This window comes from Pleurodeles waltl, chromosome 2_2 (assembly GCF_031143425.1).
Source record: "Pleurodeles waltl isolate 20211129_DDA chromosome 2_2, aPleWal1.hap1.20221129, whole genome shotgun sequence".
Classification (NCBI taxonomy): Eukaryota; Metazoa; Chordata; class Amphibia; order Caudata; family Salamandridae; genus Pleurodeles; species Pleurodeles waltl.
In genome coordinates, this window is record NC_090439.1 from 1,150,623,157 (window position 1) to 1,150,646,741 (window position 23,585).

The 23,585-nt window shown below is 48.8% G+C and overlaps 1 long non-coding RNA gene across 1 annotated transcript in view; it reads right to left on the reverse strand.

Annotated features, from left to right (window-relative positions):
• LOC138274895 (uncharacterized) overlaps positions 1-23,585 on the reverse strand; it is a 153,095-nt gene that overhangs the window by 20,959 nt on the left and 108,551 nt on the right. The window lies entirely within an intron of this gene.

Sequence of the window (23,585 nt, forward strand, 5' to 3'; positions counted from 1 at the left end):
TTTAGAGCTAGGTGTTTGTCCCACGCTGAAACATTTGCGCGAACGACACCACACGGAGTTCGGAGTGGAAAAACTCTAAAAAATCCACGAGCAGAGCTGAGTTCACCACCCACTCCTACTAATTTCACTGCCAAAGGACAACCTCCTCAGTAAGGAGCATCTAGTTGGCAGAGCAAGCACCATAATGGTGTTTCCTGGGAAGGTGGGTTTGGATCTCTTTGGGGTCAGGGCCAGGTAATCAGTAAAGGTGGGTGGAGGAGAAGGAATAGGAAGAGGATGGGGTTTGGGAGGTAGAATGAGTTAGAGTGGGTCTTTTGTATGTGTTTGTCTGTTGTGCAGGTGCATGTGGGTCTAGTGCATGTGGTGCATGCTTGGGTGTGTGCGTCTTGCAAGGTGTGTTGTGTTTCAATGAGTGTGTGAGTTTGTATTTGGTGGGTGTCATTTACTATGAGTGTGTATGTTTGGATAAGCATGCTGTTGAGGTGGGTAGTGTTGTTGTGGTGTTTGTGTCTATTTGTAGTAGATGCATGTGGTGTGTCTGGTGTGTGTTTGGATGTCTGTCGTTTTGTATGTGTAGTTTATTCAGGTGACTGTGAGCATGTGCAACTGGTGGATGTTGTTTTCCTATGAGATGTGTGTGTGTGACTGTGTGTGTTTGGATAAGTGTGATGTAGAGGTGCATGTTGTGGTGGTTGTGGGTGTTCTCGAGGTTGCGGCTGTGGTGGTAGTTGGGGTTGTTATATTGGTGGTGGGGCTGCATGTGTCTGTAGTAGTGGGTGTTGTGGTCGTATCTGTGGTGGTGGGTGTTGTGATTGTGAATATGGTGGTTATGGGTGTGGTGGTGGCTGTTGTGATGCATGTGGGGGAGAGTCAGTAGTGTGTGTCTGTTGGATGTGTGTGTGTGCTACCCATATTGGGAGGACTGACCAAGCTGGACTTCAGATGATTTGCGGGTCCAGCCCCTTGTTTGCCAATGTATGCTTTGCCGCTTATAGATCCCCAGGGTCAACACCTTTCTGGCACTGGCCTTCCATATCACCTTCTTCTAATGGACATTGACCTTTATGAATAAGGAAAATATATTTTGTGAGGTTTTGCTTGTCTATATTGCTGTAACACAATTTTGTCTAATCTTTCACAAGCATTTCTAAAATATTTGTACAGAATATTTATCAAAATGTTATTTGTTTCTTGGAAATACTAACTTGTAGTGAACTGCTTAGTACCCTCATCACCTTTAATGTCCATATTTTACAAATCCAGGCCAGAAACATCACGTAGATCGAGGGACTGAAACATTTCTGACAGTGAGAACTACTTCTTATCAGTACAAATCCTTGTGAGCTACTGAAGCCTAAATAACTTGTACATTGTTAGCACCCACACTCACAAACAGCTTCATTGGCTTAATGCCAAATGTTTTTAGAGCCAGATACTTTGGTTTGAACCACATATAAGGACTAAGGGCAGTATGGAGGGCTACCATGTGTGTAAGTGAGAGCACAGTTTATGGTGATATATGAACAAATGTGTGTAGGTATGGGTGATTAAAAGCATGTGTCATACATACTTGCAGCACCAGATATACCTTTCCCCATATGTGGCACCATTACATGGATAATACATACAGATACTCATTTATCAGAAAATGGGATACAATTGAAGTGACAAAAATATTCTGAAAAGTCCATAACTTGAAAGTTTTTTTTTGTGCTTTACATTTCTATCATTTTGACATATGGCTGTATTTTTTATTTACACTTATGCTTCAGTATCTACTGGCCACTGAAAGTAAAAGGCATGCACTTTGTGAGTTAAAATCTTGATTTGTGAGTAAATTGAAAGGAAAAGTCACCTTATTGATTCAGATGATTTTTCATTTCAATTTACAGACATTTAAAAACATTGTTAAACATCATTATGTTCTCAGCCAAATTATTGAGTTGACTACACTCCAATCACAACACTTCACTTGGGGAATAAAAGGGATAAAGTAGCCTGTGTTAAAAAAGAAACCAGTTACTTAGAAATGCATTATCCATTCAAACAAGCACCTGGGTTCCCATAGAGCTGGCTGTACAGGGACAGGACCTCTGTGAGGAGCAGTTTCAACTCCTCAGCAGAGAAAGTGGGGGCCCTGTCACCTGCTTTGCCTGGCGTTGTGGCTCCCAGAGGTCAGTAACAGAAGAAAAGTAAAGAAGGTGTTGTTGGCTGCAGTGTTAGAAGGCAAGTGAACTTTTTTCCTAATCCTGTGTACATTTACACGATAGACGTGATCCTCGACAGAGACAAACACAGCCATTGGCTTTTGTGCATTGCCATCACACACATTAGCCTATGGCTGTGTCCGTTGTAGAATGTTACACCTACTACGTGATCAATTTTCACTGTTGTATTGCCAGTGTCTTAGCCATAGGGTCAGACGGCTTCCATGTTAGGATGTGAACCAGTATATTTTTAAATGTTAAATGTGTCACCACCACTCAAAATGGTGGCTATTTTGTTTACCAGTGTAAAATACGTACAACGCTGTTTTTTGATAAATTTTACACATTATAATGTAATGCATTACTGTGTTTAAAATCGATAGTGACGCAGTGTATTTCATACTTCCGTTTTAGGAAAAGAAAACAAAAATTATAATGTGCAAATATTACATTTCTAATGTATTATTTACATGTTATTTCAGAAAATACCAGATGTATAAAAATTTTGTTCTAAGTTTCAATGTCACAAAAAAAGATATGCAGACATATGTCACGAAAACATATGGAATTGTATAAATAAATTAGATATGTCAAAGTATTGTTTGCCAATTTAAACTGATACTTAATTTTTCTTAAACAAAAACATATGAACCCAGGGAGAGGTAGAAGATGACAGCTTCAAGTGTTCAGACCATTTCCAGACCTTCCCACCATGGAAGAAAGCGACATTAGAAATGTTCAGACTGAATAGGCAAAATATTCTTGATTTATTCGTCAGTGGGAGACAGATCTTCTTTCACACAATAGGAACCCCACAGCAATAACACCAATAGTGAAAATTATGAGGGTGTGGCCAACATGGCTGCTGCATTGGACACATGTTAGAGAGCTCCAAGCCCAGGCTTTCTTTTATCCTTTGTTTTCCTGCCCCTCTGATGACAATAACTGTTTGAGTGCTACCGGCAGTGTGCCAGTTCATATGGCCTGTTCTGGTGCAGCGGAGCCACCATGAGGGCACAACTGCAGTGGCAGGAGCCCGGTAGAGGCTCTACCCTACAGCAGGTCTGTGCCAGGGCAGAAGGAGATGCACCTGCCGAGCCGGTGCTGCAGGGGGGTTCCCAGAAGGATTTGGAGGCATCTACCCTCCTCCACTGATGTCCCAGTGAATTGCCAGGACGTGAGAGGGAGCTTGCGGCATTGATTGGGCCTGCTGTCATGGACTCTTGGTGATTGCATGCCGTAGCTTAGACCCACTTATTGGATCATCTGGGCAGGTTGGTGCAGGCTGCCAATGCTGGGGTGTCTAAGGGGTGAGGTCTGCCTAGCTGTTGCTGCTTCGATCCCCAGTGCTACTGGTGACTGGGCCCTGCCAGGATTGCCTTGCTCCCTGGAAGTAGTTGTGGTGGAGTGCCCTGGCCTAGTGGACTGGTTGTTCTACCTGTCCCAGCCTACTGTCACTGAGCCCACACATGGTCCTGCTGCTGATACCTTCGAGGGGGACGTGGACTCTGTAGGGTCTACCAGCTGGGCCATGTAGAGTCTTGATGTGGTAGAATCCCTCAGCTGCATACAAGTGCTCTACTGCAGGGTGACTTGTGCTGCGCTCCCACTGGGGACTTGGTGGCGCAAGTGGGCCCAGTCTCTTCAATTGGTGCCATTCATCATTCCCGTGGGGCCAACTGGCGCACACACCTGACCGACTACCACTACTACTGCCCAACATGAGAAATGACAGACTGCAGAGAGGGGTTCAACATACCAAAACGGATCAGTTTATGGCTCCAAGTCATAGCAGGGTAAATACAACTGGACTTCCAGACAATAGAGAATGTGTCTTGGAGCCACAGGGTCCAACTAGTGCTCAACTACTGGCTGAAATTGAAGCATCCAGAGTGGCTGTCCAGTCAAAAATTGAGACTGTCTCACCGGATGGGGGTCTGTTGCATATGGATCTCTGTGGAGTTGCAGACTGTACCCTATCTACTGAACGAGATGTCGCAGAGCTGAAGGGGGAGGTGGCCTCATTGTGGACTGCGCTGGAGTCCCTGTTGGCTGAGACATTCATTTTGGAGGCGAGAGTTGAAGACGCAGAGGGACGTTTCGGCGCTGTCACCTCTGTTTTGTCAATTTTCTGGAGGGTAGGGAGGGTAGGACATCGGAACTCTTTCTTGAACAATGGATAGTGACTAGGATCTCCTCAGTACCGCTGTCTCACTGTTTCATGGCGGTGCAAGCCCACTGCGCCTTGGTAACACATCCCCCTGCAGGAGCCCCCGCCCCCACATACAGTCATTGCAAGGTACTCACTTACAGGGAAAGAGATTGTATCTTATTGGCAGTACTTCAGGATGCAGACCTCTAGTTCGAGAATCATGTGATCTGTGTCTTCTCTGTTTATATGAGTGCAGCAGCTGTGCCAGTCAATTCGAGAGTAAAGCAAAAGCTGAGAGCCATATGTCTCCGTTAAATGCTCTTATACCCTTTGAAATTGAAGGTGTTCTACAATAAGCGTTCACACTTTTTCACCACTCCTGAGGAGTTATGGGACTGGCTAGAGATCTATGGAAGTGACAGGACCCCAGTCCCACCCACCACCATGCTAGATGCAGAACAGGGGGCTCTCACTGCTCCCGTCAGTCAGAAAGGCTTAGGAGGCTGCGTGGCAGAAATTCCAGATAGACTTTGTGAGTGGTGGTCAGGAGAGATGGCACACTGGATTTGGAGTAGCAGCAGTCAGAGCGGGAGTCAGTGATGGTGCTGGTGGAGGCGGTGACAGCCTCAGGCTCGGATGATAGCACAGCAGATGTGGTGGAAGACACACATGCCCAGAGGAAGACTTGAACTAGATGCCGTTTCTACTGGGGGGGTTTCCTCATGTGCTCTCTCATGGAGGGTGTGCCCCCTCTTCCTTCAACAACAGTATGAGCTCATCAAATGCCGGTGATGTATGGTGGAATGAGGGACCCTCTGGTGCCTAGGGGGACAGGAGGGAAGGGTATGCATTGTTGTTATTATATCAGCGGTACAGTCAGTTGGATGTGGCTCATACTAGGATGAATGGCTCAGGCCCAGCTCATACCCCCCTCTTCTACTATTCTTCTTTTTCTTTTTCTTTTTCTTCTTCATCTTTCCTTCAGTTTCTTTACTTTGGGTGATTATGTACCCTGCTATAGTCTATCTTTCAAGTACACATTGAGGCAGCATAAATAAGAGTGTGGATATGTGCATAATGTGTGGGCGCTCTCGGTGTAGTGTGTGTGTGCAGTTTGGATCTACTAGGCCAGTGGCTGACCACTAGCTGCGGTCCATAGACTGGGTGCCCCCTCTATATCATTATAGTTGAAAGTTGATTGAAGTAGTGTACAATTGAGGAAAGGTGTATGCATAGTGGAGTATGCTTGATTGCGGGTTTCACGAGCTGGTAATGATTCTGGAGGCACAAATTGTTCTGGGGTGTTTACCAGGTGGGTGGGATGGGTCTGTTGTACTTCTTTATCATGATATAGTGTTGCAGTACTGGCACCGGAATGGGGGGGGGGGCAAAGTGGGCTAGTTGGGGCAGAATAATATACACATTTTTATGGTTACAAAAATAAATGTTGCAACATGGAATGTGCGGGACCTTAACTCCATGTGAAGAGATATAGGGGGTCATTCTGACCCTGACGGGCGGCGGAGGCCGCCCGCCAGAGTTCCCCCCTCCGAAATACCGCTCCGCGGTCGAAAGACCGCGGAGGGTATTCTAAGTTTTTCCCAGGGCTGGCGGGCGATCGCCAAAAGACCGCCCGCCAGCCCAGGGAAAAACTCCCTTCCCACGAGGATGCCGGCTCGTAATCGAGCCGGCGGAGTGGGAAGGTGCGACGGGTGCTGTTGCACCCGTCGCATATTTCACTGTCTGCCAAGCAGACAGTGAAATACTTGTAGGGGCCCTCTTACGGGGGCCCCGCGACCCCCCCTGCCGCTATCCGGTTCCCGGCGGTCCGGATGGCGGTAGGGGGGGTCGGAATCCCCTCGGCGGCGCAGCTAGCTGCGCCGCCTTGGAGGATTCCAAAGGGCGGCGGTACACTGGCGGGAGACCGCCAGTGTTGCCGGTCCGACCGCGGTTTCACCGCCGCGGTCGGAATGCCCTTGGGAGCACCGCCGGCCTGTCGGCGGTGCTCCCGCGGTCCTCCAACCCGGCGGTCATTGACCGCCAGGGTTGGAATGACCCCCATAGTTTTCATACATACCTCAAAAGGCCAGGCGTACAGATCTCTCTGCTACAGGAGACACACTGCCTGGAAATCGAGGCCCAGACAGTACAAAAGAAATGGAGGGGACAGTTGTACTCCACTACATATTCTAACTATGCTCGAGAGGGTCTCTATATGGGCAGCCCCCACAGTTGCCATTCCAGATGCAAAGCTTTAAGGTAGACATTGAGAGCGGCTACCTTCTGTTGCGTGGCTTGCTTAATGGACAGGAGATGTGCCTCTTGAATGTTTATGCACCCAGAACTGATGATGGGGCATATTATCTGGACCTGGAGAACAAGCTCCTCCTCTACCTTGGGACCCCCCTGCTCTGGGCTTGAGATTTTAATTGTGTGTTGGATGGTATATGATATCGCCACTCCCTCAACATGGGTACGAAACCGAATATGGTGGACGCACTGATTACAGTCATGGAAAAGGTAAACTGCATGGGTGTCTGGGACACAACACATACAGACATCAGGGAATACACTTGTTATGCCCCAACACATGACACATACAGTCACCTAGACAGATATTCTTAGTCACAACAGATATCACAGCCAAAGTGATCCAGATGCAGATACTGGGCAGGTTCCTCTCAGACCATACACCACTGAATTTACAATGGGGAATGAGAGGTGACGGTACTTTGGTACCCCTGTGGCGGCTCAGACCGGAGGCACTCACAGACGTACTATTTTGTGAGGAGCTTAGAGCAGTGACCACTGGATATTTTGACTCTAATTGATCAACAGCGTCATGGCTGAGCATGGAATGGGATGCACTGAAAGCTGTGACACGTGGGGAGTGCCTGTCCCATTAGTGGCATCAAGTGACACCTGGAGGTCCAACTCCTCAAGAAAAAAAAGCAACTAGCAAACCTAAAATGTGCTGTTTCTCTGCAGGACACTCCACGAGAATCGCTGTTGATGGCCCGAGAGCGGTGGGATAGACTTGGGATAGGCTGGACTGCTTAGTGTCACCAGTTACTCCACAGGAAGGGTGACAAATCAGGGGGGTCTACTGGCACGGTTACTTAAAAGGGAACGTCCACCTCTGATAATTCTTTCTTTGAGGTGCTGTGATGGCACCATGCCATGGTCTCAGGATGCAATCAATCTCCTGCTGAGAGACTACACCTGTACACATCTGTTTACAAGGTAGTAAGGTGTGGCCACCTGGAGGAAATGAATGAGTTCTTGGATCAGTTGCCTATACCTCAACTTACAGCTGAGGAGTCCGAGGCCCTTGAGGGATGCCTTTTGGTGGAGGAGGGGGGGGAGGCAGTTTGGGGAAATGGCACAGACCTGATGGATTACCAGTGGAGTACTACCACACGCTTGGCGTTACTTCTTCCTTGTCTACTAGAAACATTTCAGGAAGAACAGGAACATGGGATTCTGCTGCAGACCATGCGCAAAGCACAAATAGTCATGCTCCCCAAGCTGGGTAGAGACCCAGGGGACCCCAGCTCTTGTCCATGCTGTGGGTGGATGTCAAGATTCTGGTGAAGGCTCTTGCCCCTAGACTGCCAAGTCTGATCAAACACTGGTCCACGAGTACCGATGTGGTTTTATGCTGGAACAAGGGACGCAGATGAATCTGTGGAGATAGTGAGATGGAAACAGCCTTAGCTGCTTTAGGTGTCGAAAAGGCATTTGACACACTATGGGGCATATTTATACTCTCTTTGCGCCGAATGTGCGTCAAAATTTTTGACGCACAATCGGCGCAAACACTGCCCCATATTTATACTTTGACGTCCGACCCCGCGGGCGTCAAAGTTCCACCATGTGCGTCATTTTTTAGAAGGGGGAACCAGCCTTGCGTTAATTATATGCAAGGTAGGCGTTCCCTTCCAAAAAATGACTTCAAGGCCTGTGCGCCTTATTTATACTGTGACGTCATTTTGACGCACAGGAGGGGGCAGGCCTTAAAAAACGGCGCCCAGCCTGATGGAGCCCAGAGGTGCCCTCCCATGCCCCAGGGACACCCCCTGCCACCCTTGCCCACCCCAGGAGGACACCCAAGGACGGAGGGACACATCCCAGGGAAGGAAAGGTAAGTTCAGGTAAGTATTTTTTTTCGTATTTTTTTTGTGGCATAGGGGGGCCTGATTTGTGTCCCCCTACATGCTACTATGCCCAATGACCATGCCCAGGGGACACAAGTCCCCTGGGCATGGCCATTGGGCAAGGGGGCATGACTCCTGTCTTTGCTAAGACAGGAGTCATTTCAATGGGGGTTGGGCGTCAAAATAAATGGCGCAAATCGGGTTGAGGCAAAAATTTTGCCTCGGACCTGACTTGCCCCATTTTTTTACGCCCAAGCTCCATTTTCCCCTACGCTGGCGCTGCCTGGTGTGAGTCATTTTTTTTGACGCACACCAGTCAGCTGCGCCGGCTAACGTCATTCAATAAATAAGGCGCCTGCATGGTGCTTTGGACTGGCGTTAGCCAGCGTTAACATTTTTGACGCACAACTGCGTTGGCGCAGTTGTGCGTCAAAAAGTATAAATATGGGCCTAAATTGGGAGTACCTTTGGAAGGTCCTTCAGAGGAAGGGGTTTAGACCAGTGATCCTATTCTGGGTGACGCTGCTCAATGCCTGCTTGGTCACTCGGGTTTGGATGGGATCTGTGGTATCAGAGTGCTTCCCTATTGAGAGGGGTATGAGGCAGGGTGGCCCACTGTCGCCACTCTTGTTCACCTTGGTGATGGAGCCGTCAGCCATAAAACTTTGTCAGGATATAGCCAAGTTGGGGATCAGGGTGGGGAGCATCGCACATGTTGTCTCGATCTATGGGATCAACAAGGCAGTGTATGTTACCCTCCCTGAGCAGTCAGTGGGGACTTTCTTGCAACTCATGTTTGACTTTAATGCAATGTCTGGACTCCACATCAACAGACAGAAGACTATGCTATTCCTATTGGACACATTGGCTCGGTAGCAGCCAGATAGGCTTCGAGCAACAGGGCTTCAGTGTGAGAGTGACCATTTTCGCTACCTGGGGATCCAGACAGCGAACACCCAGATAACTAGATATCGACTCAATCTGGGTGAAGTTTTAAATGGCCTGGAAGAGTCCATCCATTTTGGACCCAGCTACTGCAGTTGGTGATGGGCAGAGTAGCATTAAGCAAGATGGTTCTGCTGTCCTGCTATCTCTAGGCCTTACAAAATGCCATGTATGATGTTACACAGTCCACATTCTTCAGAATTAATAACCTGCTGATATCCATGATTTGAGCAGGTAGTAGAGCAAGGTCAAACTGGATCTCCTGAAGTTTGGACAATGACCAAGATGGGCTCGGCCTGCTGGACCTGAGACTGTTGAGGCCAATTCCTCCAATATGCCAAGATATCCTGCATGATCGGTGAGATATGGGCAACCTTCTGCCAGAGACAGGTGGAGTCTTGAACCCTGCAGCTCCTGCTGGACCCAGGTTCGACTTGTGGACTGATCTCGTGTATATTCAAGGCTCTTAAAGAAGACCGACATATTGATGTGAAAATAGTTCAGAACAAGTGGACGGGGGCACTGACAATGCCACTCTCAGCTTGGAAAAAGTGTTTGCCCAAGTCCAAGAAGTGTCAAGCAATGCGAAATTCAACCTCTGTCATTTTACTACCTAAACTAGGCCTACCTGACCCCACTGAGGTTGCACAAGATCAAAGGAGTTCGTTCAGTAGCCAGCCCCAGCATCCTTCAGTCATATGACGTGGGACTGTGCCAAGCTACGAGGATACTGGGAGTGGGTCCTGAGGACCCTGCGGTAAGCCACGAAGATCTTGGAGGAAGCTTCCATCAAACACCACTTGTTGGGAGTGCTCCCAACACCTAAACACCTAAATGTGGGACCCACATGCATTACAGGCTTGCACTGTTAGGTCTGGTGCTAGCCAAGAGGAGGGTGTCACAGCCCACAGCCCTGACTAATAGTAGATGGCTGGTGGACATACAGGAATGAGGCATAGCTGAAGAAAGATGGCTCAGTACTGTTCGTACATGTTGGAAAATGGGTTATTGGTAAGGGCAGGTAGGTACCTACACTTAGCAATAGGCCACTAACCTCCACTTAGGTCCAGTTAGGTCTCAGTAAATTAAACCCAGCCCAACCCTTGGTAGCTTTGCAACGAGCGACAAGGCTTAACTTAGGAGACACTAAAGCATTCAAATATCACAAAACAGTAATTAAATAAAACACAGGAAACAGTTTAAAAATCCAAAACCAATTTATAAAAATAGATTATACTTTTCTCTTTAAAATGACACAAAAACGAATAGAATCGGATTAGGGGAACCAGAGATATGAATTTTTAAAGAATTTTTGTTTTTTTAGCGCCTAGAAACAAAAAGCGGCAATCGTGTCATCTGGTTGCACCTCAACCGGGGGAAGTCAAAGTTTAAGGTCGACCGCGATGGAGCCCGGTTCGGCTACGGGCCGTGGGAGGCCTCGTTCATAAGTTTACCTTCGCACTTAGTCTTTTTTCTGAAGATTTTCTTCAGCGGGAAGAACCTGCCAGTCCAATCCGACCTCCTGGAACTCTTCTCCGGATACGCGTCGCAGGAGCCCTCAGTTGAGATTTTTACCTTCGGATTCAGTGGTTTTTTCGAGATTGAAAATCCTTTGACCGGGGTAAACCTGGATCTTGATCGGACGTCCTTGGAGCCCTCCTCGGATATGCTGGCTGGGAAGTCCCGGTCAACTTGGTACGTTCGGACTTAGGCCCTAATTCTGAGTCTGACGGGCGGCGGAGGCCGCCCGCCAGACTTCCCCCCTCCGAAATACCGCTCCGCGGTCGAAAGACCGCGGAGGGTATTCCGAGTTTTCCCCTGGGCTGGCGGGCGGTCTTCGCAAGACCGCCCGCCAGCCCAGGGGAAAACTCCCTTCCCACGATGACGCCGGCTCGTAATAGAGCCGGCGGAGTGGGAAGGTGCGACGGGTGCAGTTGCACCCGTCGCGTATTTCAGTGTCTGCTTTGCAGACACTGAAATACTTTTAGGGGCCCTCTTACGGGGGCCCCTGCCGTGCCCATGCCATAGGCATGGGCACGGCAGGGGCCCCCAGGGGCCCCGCGACTCCCCCTCCCGCCATCCGGTTCCCGGCGGGAGAACCGCCAGGAACTGGATGGCGGGAGGGGGAGTCGGAATCCTCCATGGGTGCGGAGCGCGCTCCGCAGCCATGGAGGATTCCTACGAGCGGCGGAAAGTCAGCGGGAGACCGCTGGCTTTCCGCGTCTGACCGCGGCTAAACCGCCGCGGTCAGAATGCTCGTAGGAGCACCGCCAGCCTGTTGGCGGTGCTCCCGTGGTCGGTGGCCCTGGCGGCCACCGACCGCCAGGGTCGGAATGACCCGCTTAGTCTCTTTTTTGGAGATTTTCTTCACCGGGACGAACCCTCAAATCAGGCCGGGTCGTGGTTGAGGCAAGCCGGCTAGAGTTGCCGCGGCGGGTGGGTCCCTCTATGGAGCTTTTTTTCCAAAAGTTCTCCAAACGTCTCCCAACTTCTGGGTCTTCTCCCAGATGTTCTTTTTCTTTTAAGGTTCATTTGGGGTCCACAGCTCACCCCACGGGTCCAGAAGCTCTGAGATTATCCTTGGGAGTGTGGACTACAACTCCCAGAATGCACCTGGCACAAAGTTCTTTTTGGCAACTGGGCAGTGGTCAGCTGGTTGATTTCTTCAGGAGTTGGTTCAAGGAACTCTGGTTAGCAATTTTTCACCTGTAGCAAACAGGGAGTCCCTCCTTGAACCAGTTGAAGCCAGGCAAAGTCCTTCTTGTGGTGAAGACCAAGTGTGCAGCTGATGCAGTCCTTCCGAGTGCAGGTTCCAAGTGCAGGCCAGGGGTCCAGCAGGGCAGTCCTTCTTCTTCTTTGGTTCTTCCTTGTTGGAATCTGATGGGGATCTGAGGTGTGGGTACAGGTCTGCCAGTTTTACCCTTGCTCCTGGGTGAAAAACAGGGGGGTCCTGGTTCTCCATCAGGTGCAGGGTCCTTCACCCTGTTATGACCACTTCCTGGGAAGTGAGCAAAAATCAATCCCAGGAGGCAACATTCTTCAAACATCCATCATGGCTGAAAATGATTTTTGGAGGTTACATCTGGCTGAGCCCACCCACTGGTGTGGCTAAAAATCATAAACACACCCCTCTCCTGCTCTCTCCTAATATAATCAAGGGGGCACCTGGTTGCCTGGGGTTGCAGGATGTGGGGGTGTTGCTGGGTTGCTCCAAATGTCCTTCTCTGCCTTTGAAGATCAGTTTGGCAGCCCTCCCCCTTCCTGCTTCACCATCTGCTGAGGGGAAATTCCCTCCCACATGCACATCTCTTTATGTGAAGCCAGGCCACTTCACACCTCATCAAGCTGCCAGAGGCTGGCCAATCAGAGCCCAGCAGCAAAAACAATGCAGGGCTGAAATTGGCAACTTTTCAGGTAAAGTTTAAAACTCTTTACTTGAACAAGTTATATTAAATCCCACAACTGGAAGTTGTAGGATTTATGATAACAATTAATTTGATACCAAACTCTTCGTATCTGTCATTTAAGGGGACTTTAAAATTTAAAATAAAGTCTCCCCATTCTAGCCTATAAAGGTCATTCACTACAATGAGGGAAAACACATTTGGCTGTTTTTACCTCACAAGGGCTTATAAAAACTACCTTTATAAGGTCCCTGCTTATAGTTACATGGCACCCAGCCCTAGGGGCACATAGGGCACACCTTAGGGGTGACTTATATATATAAATAAGGTAGTTTAAGACTTTGGAACTACTTTTAATTCCAATGTCAAACTTGCATATAACTTTAATTTAAAAGCTGCCAGCAAGGCAGGCATGCCTTTAAAATAACACTGAGCACCTCGGTTGTGCACCTATGGGTGCACTACATATGCTGTGGTCCCTAAACCTACATGCACAACCATATACTAGGGACTTATAGGTAGGTTGACCTAGCCAATTATAATTAGCCTGATTTGAATACTGATTTTACACAGAGCACAGGCCCTGAGAATGGTTAGCAGTACCCAGGGCACCATCAGAGTCAGGAAAACACAAGCAAAAAGTGGGAAATGGGGCAAAATGCTAGGGGGCCTCTGCAATCAGCCCTGTTCTCTCACAGTACAGGTAAGCACGCAGAGCATGATTTGAAATGATGGGCAAATATGCTAACTGAACTGAGTGGGGTGAGTAAGCTGACAATAACTCTTTCTGTCAGCTCCGGGATTTGAGAGTTGCGGAAGACCTGTAGGGGACACACACTAGATTGGGGCCCTGATAAGAGGGTGAACTCTAGGAGTGTGGACATGTGATTACAGCAGAGAATCCTGGGGGTGGTGTGCAGTTGTGAGCACCCTGCCTCACTCCCTTATATTTAGGATTGATTCTCTGACACTATGCTCTGCCACCCCAGTTCCCTGTCCCCCAGTTACTTTCATACATCCTGACAAGCATTCTCTTCACCGGCCCAGGCTGTGGGATGATGGGCGGCTTGCGGAGAGGCTTAGGACCCCTGTTGGGAATAACTGGCTTATGATGTGTTCTTTGTTGCATTTTCATTCCATTGTTTTTGAAGCATATTTCTATTATAAATGCAATGTCTTGAAGTGATACATGGCATATATCTTAGTACATATTTCCTAAATTAACAATTGTAGGGAGGGCCAAGCACGTAGACGCCCTGTGTGGCTCATCGTTGCCTGAGCTGTCCCCTGGAGTTTTTTGTGTCAAATACTAATAAAGACATGTTTAAATCAATAGTAAAACTCATGGCAGTATTCCATTTTATTGCCACAAGATCCTTCCAATACCCTGTGGCAGCATGTCACAACCAACTTTCAGTAGAGTGCTATAAGAAGTCCTTTCTTCAATGCTGAGACACATCAACAGCTTCATTCATTTTCCACAACATGAGGATTTTGGAAATGTGAAGGGAAATTAGTATGCTTTGGGTGGCATACCTAATGTGGTTGGAGCAATTGATGGCACAAATATTGCCTCAGTGCCACCTCACGCCAGGGAAGAAATTCCATTCAGTTAAGTTGCCTGCTTACCAGATTTGTACATCTCAAGCATGTGTGCCCATTTCCCAGGGTCAACACATTGTTCCTGTGTACTACAGACCAACACACCTCTGCGTGTTACAACTTGGACCCGAGAGGGCGTGGCTTGCTGGTAAATACAATATGACAACAGGCCTATGGAAGAATACAGTGGCCAGTGGAGCCTGCTTTTGGGTTCCTGAAGGCCAGATTTCACTGTCTGGATAAGACCAGTGGAGGCCACCTCTACTCACCCAATAAGGTGTGCCAAAACACCATAGCCTGCTGCATGTTGCACAATATAGTCCTGCGATGGAACATCCCATGCATCGCAGAGGATGATGAACATGAAGAGCCACCAAGTGAGGATGTTGAAATGCCAATTGAAGATGATTGTGGTGAGGAGGAAGGAATTGACGTACGTCAACATGTTATTGACAACTTCTTCATATGAGTGTAAGTTTACCTTTATATATTGGTAAATTAAATGTCAAAAGAATTTGTGACATAATGAGCATATCAGCCTTTGTTGGAGATTTCTTTAGAAATAGTTAGTTCAGAAAATTCCAGGGCAAAAATGTTTGTTTTTAAAAGTTTTAACACATTGACTACAGTGTTCATTAACATTGATTATCTCTAAGCGATGTGAATGTGTCCTCATAGCCTATCATTTGAGTCTATTTTGTCATGTAAAATAAATATATTCATCATGTCATCTCCATTTGGACATTTCAAAGTTGTGACATTTGCAGTAATGTGCAGTACAAAGGGAACATGGGTTGATCTCGAGGAAGACACAAACTTTGGATGCACATAACTTACAAAGACAACTTGCACAGTGACTGAATATCTGTTCTTGAGATTGCATTGAGACTGTGTTCTGTTGAAAGTTGCCACGAAGGCAATATGTGCTGCTTAAAATGCTCTAACCACATATGTTATTTGACCCAAAATAAACTAAAATAATAAAAAATTAACTAATCTCCCTTCACATTGACAAAATCCTCATTTTGGGTTAAGTGTATGAAGCTGTTGAAGTGCCTCATCATAGTAGAAAGAACTGTTTGTAGTATACCACAGAATGTTAGTTATGACATTCCACCATATACAGCCACAGAATATTAAAAAGGTCCTGTGGGCACAAAATGCAATAGTATAATGATTTTCACTATTGGTGTTATTGATGTGGGTTTCCTATTGTGAAGCAGAATGTCTGGGTCAAGCTGATGTCATGAACCAATAATAGTTTGTCTACTGAATCTATTTATTAGGATTATATCTTGTTTTTCCATGGGGTGAGAGTTTGGAACAGTAAAAATACAATTGACGCAGACTATTTCGGTTATGCATTGGTTGTGATTTTTTTCAGATTTTTAAAAATAAAATAATTTCTTACAAACTAGATTTGTGTTTGGTATTGTTTTCTTTTTGGGAAATTGGATAGACGTTGCATAATTGCATTATTGTAACAATTGTTGAAATGAATTTAATTTATTGTTAGCTTTTTTTACATAATGATGCAAGGAAGAACTAAAGAAAGGAAATACCACAAGAAATCCAACACCAGTTTTTAACTTTTTTACTTTATTAATAAAACAGACATAAACTTAAACATGTTGAAAACCAAAAAAAAAATGAAAAAAAAAAACACAGTCAATCATTGTGGATGAAACTATCTTTGTACAGGCTAAATTGTTTGAAGTCCAATGTACAAAATGCAACTGTCCTAAGAAAAGGTAAATGTGTCCATAAAATAGTCCACAGAGTGAATAGTAGTCACACACTGGAGGAAATTAGGTTCTGTGCCTCTTGCTGGTGGTGGTAGAGGTCTTACCATACTGTCCTGGTGGTCTGGATGAATGTCCCTTCTGGGGAAGGTCCACAGTTGCAGGTTCTGGTGTGGGTGGAGCTGTTTCCTGTTCTGGTAGGGTCTCCCTGTCTGTGGATGAGACTGATGTATTTTATCCAGAGGTTGAGGGACCACAGACAGTGAAAGATGGCACAGGAAGAGCCCTGCACATTTGCTGATAAATGTCAAAGATCACGCCATTCAGGGAGCACAAATTCAAGTTGAGAGGTTGCATCTCTACATTGTGCTCCCTCTGCACCTGCTTAATATCTTCTACCTCTGTTAGAAACTGGATCATCATTTTTGGGACTGATGTAGGGCTCACAATACTCGGTCAATACTGTTTTCTGTGTGACAATGTACCCAGTGGCCTCACTTTGTGGGCCCACAGGTTCCCTCCCATAACCCCTATCCTCAATACCTCATGCCATTGAGGCAGCGTGCCCCATCCCACTGGGTCCAGGCTGAGCTGGAGGTGGTGGTGCTGGCTCAACAGCAGCCAGGACTGGGGGGCACAATATGAGTGTTATATTCCTTTGAACACAGGAGGTGGCAGTATTATGTGGCTGAGGTGTTGTTGCAGCTGCACTAGGAGGTTTAGGTGTGGGATGATTGTGACTCCCTGGAGCTGCGTGCCCAGACAGAGCAGGTGGACCAGCCAGCTCATCATCATCCAGATTGCAGGTGTGGTATCCGCACTGAAGGCTTCATCCTGGTGTGGCTCTGGGTGTGAGCCCTAATATAGATTACAAACAATCAGAAATACAAATTCTTGATTGTACATCAAATGTGTCATCAGCTACAATGAAGTAAGCTAACAATAAAAAAACGATTGATGGAATGATTAGACCTGTCTGTGTTTTTTGTGAATTGCACATAGGTTAATTTATACACTTATACACCTGTAAACTTCAGGGATACTGGTGAAAAGATGTCCTGAAAATAAAAAGTATATTTAAAATGTGTACAATACATGTACCAAACATCCAACCCAACACAGTAGATAAGAGAATTGTGAACTAAACCTTTCCAAGGCCTAGCAGGCTAAAATTCAGACTATTATACAACGTAGGAGAACTAATGGCATTAGTCATCATATGAACATTGGAAGTACATTTTTATCAATATTACTTATATTTAGCATACAACATACTATGAACTGTAAAACCAATTCTATCAATTCAATCAAATGGCAAGATGGTGAGAACATACTAGATATACCTCAAAATTGACATTTTAATTTATTGCATAGAATTGTGATTGTCAAATGCATTACACTTCGACATATGTGCATATATGTAAGTAAAGAGAGAATGATCAACATTGCATTGCAGTATTATTTTCCAGAGACAAAAACAGGGCATCATGGTAGTTGTAGTCATTTCTATTTAGCATTAACTACACCTGTAAAAATGTGAGTTAACATACATATTAAAATGTATGCAGTAAAAACAAACACACATTTACAATATGTAGACACATATGTGAATGATGTGAATAGGTGAAAAGGACACTTAGGTGCAATATTCGTTCATGTGGAAATAGATTGAGTTTGGAGCTTGTTTTCTAGAGCACATCACCATACATTGAAACAAACTTACAAACTAGGCAAATGCAAGGGATGATCCATGGAGAACATACACATTATGACAACAGATATTGATCATTGTTACAAAAAGAGAAATACAGCCATAATGCTACTAATTTGTTGATCATAATACATTTTGATACTTTAAACATGTTATGTATATGTTTTAATGAGGGTCTAAAAAGATTAAACCCAGATCTGTGACTGGGGCTGAGTGTTTGCATTGTTCAGCACTCCGTCCTTTATCCTTTTGTGTTGCTAAAGTTGCCCTAAATGTGAAGGGTATGCCCAGACGTGGGTCCCATTCTCACTCAATCACAATCTATCACAATATTTATAGAGCGCACTACGTACCCGTTAGGGTTTCAAGGCGCTGAAGGGGGGGTGCTGCTACTGGTCGAAGAGCCAGGTCTTGAGGAGTCTCCTGAAGGTGAGAAGGTTCTGGGTCTGCCGCAGGGGGGTCGGGAGGGTGTTCCAGGTCTTGGCGGCGAAGTAGGAGAAGGATCTGCCGCCGGAGGTCTTGCGTTGGAAGCAGGGGGCGATGGCGAGGGCGAGGTTGGCAGAGCGGAGTTGGCGGGAGGGGACGTAGAAGTTGAGTCCGTTGTTCAGGTAGGCTGGTCCGGCATTGTAGAGTGCCTTGTGAGCATGGGTGAGGAGCTTGAAGGTGATCCTCTTGTCCACGGGGAGCCAGTGGAGGTTTTTCAGGTGGTGGGAGATGTGGCATCGGCGGGGTACGTCGAGGACCAGTCGGGCGGAGGCGTTTTGGATGCGTTGGAGGCGTTGGATGTCTTTTGCTGGGATGCCTGTGTAGAGTGCGTTGCTGTAGTCTAGTCTACTGCTGACGAGGGCCTGGGTCACTGTTTTTCTGGTTTCCGTCGGGATCCATTTGTAGATTCTACAGAGAATGCGGAGGGTGTTGTAGCAGCAGGAGGAAACTGCGTTGACCTGCTTGGACATGGTGAGGGCGGCGTCGAGGACGAAGCCCAGGTTGCGTGCGTGGTTGGCTGGTGTTGGAGTGGGTCCCAGCGCGGTGGGCCACCAGGAGTCGTCCCAGGCCGAGGGGGTGCGTCCGAGGATGAGGACCTCCGTCTTGTCAGAGTTCAACTTCAGGCGGCTGTTTCTCATCCACTCGGCAATGGACTTCATTCCCTCGTGGAGGTTGGCTTTGGCGGTGTGTGGGTCTTTGGTGAGGAAGAGGATGAGCTGGGTGTCGTCGGCGTAGGAGAGGATGTTGAGGTTGTGCTGACTGGCCAGTTGTGCGAGGGGGGCCATGTAGACGTTGAACAGCGTTGGGCTTAGAGAGGAGCCTTGGGGTACGCCACAGATGATGTCGGTGGCTTCGGAGCGGAAGGGTGGGAGTCGGACTCTGTGGGTTCTGCCGGAGAGAAAAGAGGAGATCCAGTTGAGGGCTTTTTCTTGTATTCCGGCTTCGTGGAGGCGTGTTAGTAGGGTGTGGTGGCAAACCATGTTGAAGGCTGTGGAAAGGTCCAGGAGGATGAGGGCTGATGTTTTCGCCATTGTCCATTTGCTGTCTGATGTCATCTGTGGCGGCGAGGAGAGCAGTCTCGGTGCTGTGGTTGTGTCTGAAACCGGACTGGGAGGGGTCCAGGATGGAGTTGTCCTCGAGGTGGTGGGTGAGCTGAGCGTTGACGATCTTCTCGATGACCTTCGCCGGGAAGGGGAGGAGGGAGAACGGGCGGAAGTTTTTGAGGTCGTTAGGGTCTGCCTTGGGTTTTTTGAGGAGGGCGTGGATTTCGGCATGCTTCCAGCTGTCCGGGAAAGTCGCAGTTTCGAAGGATAAGTTGATGACCTTTCGAAGTTGGGGGGCGATGGTAGAGTCGGCTTTGTTGTAGATGTGGTGGGGGCATGGGTCTGAAGGGGATCCTGAGTGGATGGAGTTCATGATCTTGCAAGTTTCAGCGTCGTCTACGTGGGTCCAGGCGGTAAGGTGGTAGGCGCAGGTGGAGTTGTCGGGGTGGGGTGTGACGGAGGCGTGGTGTTGAGGCTGTCGTGGATGTCGGCAATCTTCTGATAGAAGAAGGTGGACAGGGCGTCGCAGAGTTCTTGGGATGGTGGGATGTCGTTGATGTTGGCGCTGGGATTGGAGAGCTCTTTCACGATGCAGAAGAGTTCTTTGCTGTTGTGTGCGTTGTTGTTCAGGCGTTCTGTGAAGTGGGAACGTTTGGCGAGTCTGATTAGCTGGTGGTGCTTGCGGGTGGCCTCCTTGTGGGCTGCCAGGCTGTCGGGTGTGTGTTCGAGGAGCCATTTCTTCTTTAGTTTCTGGCAGGTGCGTTTGGAGGTGAGGAGTTCGTCAGTGAACCAGGCGGCTTTTTTCTTTCCTTGGTTGTCGGTGGACCTCTTGAGTGGTGCGAGGGTGTTGGCGCAGTCGTTGATCCACTGTCGTAGGTTGAGAGCGGCAGTGTCTGGGTCGGTGGAGTCGGTGGGCGGGTTCTGGGCGAGGGTGCTGGTCAGTTGGCCTTCGGTGACTTTGCTCCAGCGGCGGTGTGGTGGTAGTTGGGTGCGGTGGTGTTCGATGTGCTTCTTGAATGTGAAGTGGATGCAGTGGTGGTCGGTCCAGTGGAGTGGCTAAAGGTGATTTGGTTGCTTGCGGAGAAGATCGGATCAAGCGTGTGGCCGGCGATGTGGGTGGGTGTGTTGACCAGTTGTCTGAGGCCGAGGTTGGAGAGGTTGTCGAGCAGGGATGTGGTGTTGGCGTTGTTGTTGTTCTCCAAGTGGAAATTGAGGTCTCCAAGGAGGATGTAGTCCGTAGAGGTGAGCGCGTGGGTGCTTGTGAGGTTGGCGATGGAGTCGCTGAAGGGTGCTCGTGGTCCTGGGGGTCGGTAGATGAGCGTTCCCCTGAGGGTGGTGTTGGGGGTCAGTGTGGATCCGGAAGTGTAGGTGTTCGGCGGTCTTGAGAGTGCCGTCCGTGTGGGTGTGGATTTTGAGTGTGGATTTGTGTGCGATGGCTATTCCTCCTCCGATTCCGTTGGGGCGATCTCTTCTGATGATCTTGTAGCCGTCCGGGATGGCTATGGTGATGTCAGGTGCTGAGGAGTCGTTCCACCAGGTTTCGGTCAGGAAGACTACGTCTGGGGCGGTGGTGTCGAGCATGTCCCAGAGCTGGATGGTGTGCTTGCGTGCGGAGCGCGTGTTGAGGAGTATGCAGTGGAGGTGGTTTGTTGCGGTTGTGGCAGATTTCCTTGTTCTGTCGCAGGTGAAGTTGCAGGTGAGGCAGGAGAAGGGTCCCTTGGTGTTCTTTGGAGATGACTGGAAACATGTTGTGGAGCGGCCGGGGTTGAGGGCGCTGAGTTGGTTGGCCGAGTAGCGACGTCTGGTGGTGCTGAGGGTGTGCGGACCAGGGGGGGTGGCGCTGGGCGCGGTCCAGGCACGGACGGGCGCAGACGGGCTTGCCTCTGGCTGCAGGGAGGCAGAGGCAGGGAAAAGCGGCAAAGGGGAGCGCACAAGGGGCGAAAAGCGGAATACAGCAAACTAAAAAAGGCACAATTGGAAGCAAAAAGCACAAAAAGTAAGGCACAAAACACAGAATACAGTCACAAATACGGTGAACAACGGCACAGTGCACACAAGTCTAGCAACAAGCGGCAGGGGGAGCGCACAAGGGGCAAAAAGCGGATTACAACAGTCTAAGAAGGCACAAATGGAGGCAAGAAAGAACAAAAAAGCAGGGCACAGAATACAGAAAACAGTCACAAATACAGTGAAAACGACACAATGCACATGAGTCTAGCGACGCTTACCAGAAGCACACTAGACACCAGGGATGAGGCGCAGGGGAAGCCTGCGGGTGGAGGAGGGCCTCGAACACTCTAGCAGCAGCGTGGGCGAGGGTCAGGGACACGGACACAGCAGGGTGGTGCGTCGGACGTGGGGGTGCGAGCTCTTGACCGAAAACAGGTCAGAGGTCGCTCACCCTTGACGCGTAGCGCCAGTCATTAAGAAGGGAGGGGGGAGGGAGGAGCAGCTGGGAGGCGGGAGGCGGGAGGGAGCGGCGAATGGGGGCGCAAGGGGGACGGGCTGCAGGGAGGCAGCCGCAGGGAAAAGCGGCAAGGGGGAGCGCACAAGGGGCGAGAAGCGGAATACAGCAAACTAAAAATGGCACAATTGGAAGCAAAAAGCGCAAAAAGCAAGGCACAAAATACAGAATACAGTCACAAATACGGTGAACAACGGCACAATGCACACAAGTCTAGCGACAAGCGGCAGGGGGGAGCCAACAAGGGGCAAAAAGCGGATTACAACAGTCTAAGAAGGCACAAATGGAGGCAGGAAAGCACAAAAAAGGAAGGCACAGAATACAGAAAACAGTCACAAATACAGTGAAAACGGCACAATGCACACGAGTCTAGCAACGCTTACCAGAAGCCCACTAGACACCAGGGATGAGGCGCAGGGGAAGCCTGCGGGTGGAGGAGGGCCTCGAACACGCTTGCAGCAGCGTGGGCGAGGGTCAGGGACACGGACACAGCAGGGTGGTGCTGCGGACCTGGGGGTGCGAGCTCTTGACCGAAAACAGGTCAGAGGTCGCTCACCCTCGACGCGCAGCGCCAGCCATTAAGAAGGGAGGGGGAGGGAGGAGCAGCTGGGAGGCGGGAGGCGGGAAGGAGCGGTGAATGGGGGGTGCGAGGGGGGCGGGGCCGCAGGGAGGCAGCGGCAGGGAAAAGCGGCAAGGGGGAGCACACAAGGGGCGAAAAGCGGAATACAGCAAACTAAAAATGGCACAATTGGAAGCAAAAAGCACAAAAAAGCAAGGCACAAAATATAGAATACAGTCACAAATACGGTGAACAACGGCACAATGCACACGAGTCTAGCGACAAGCGGCAGGTGGGAGCACACAAGAGGCAAAAAGCGGATTACAACAGTCTAAGAAGGCACAAATGGAGGCAAGAAAGCACAAAAAAGCAAGGCACAGAATACAGAAAACAGTCACAAATACGGTGAAAACGGCACAATGCACACGAGTCTAGCGATGCTTACCAGAAGCCCACTAGACACCGGGGATGAGGCGCAGGGGAAGCCTGCGGGTGGAGGAGGGCCTCGAACACGCTAGCAGCAGCGTGGGCGAGGGTCAGGGACACGGACACAACAGGGTGGTGCTGCAGACGTGGGGGTGCGAGCTCTTGACCGAAAGCATGTCAGAGGTCACTCACCCTCGACGCGCAGCGCCAGCCATTAAGAAGGGAGGGGGAAGAGAGGAGCAGCTGGGAGGCGGGAGGGAGCGGCGAATGGGGGCGCGAGGGGGGCGGGCCGCAGGGAGGCAGCAGCAGGGAAAAGCGGCAAGGGGGAGCGCACAAGGGGCAAAAAGCGGAATACAGCAAACTAAAAAAGGCACAATTGGAAGCAAAAAGCACAAAAAAGCAAGGCACAAAATACAGAATACAGTCACAAATACGGTGAACAACGGCACAATGCACACAAGTCTAGCGACAAGCGGCAGGGGGGAGCGCACAAGGGGCAAAAAGCGGATTACAACAGTCTAAGAAGGCACAAATGGAGGCAGAAAAGCACAAAAAAGAAAGGCACATAATACAGAAAACAGTCACAAATACAGTGAAAACGGCACAATGCACACGAGTCTAGCGACGCATACCAGAAGCCCACTAGACACCAGGGATGAGGCGCAGGGGAAGCCTGCGGGTGGAGGA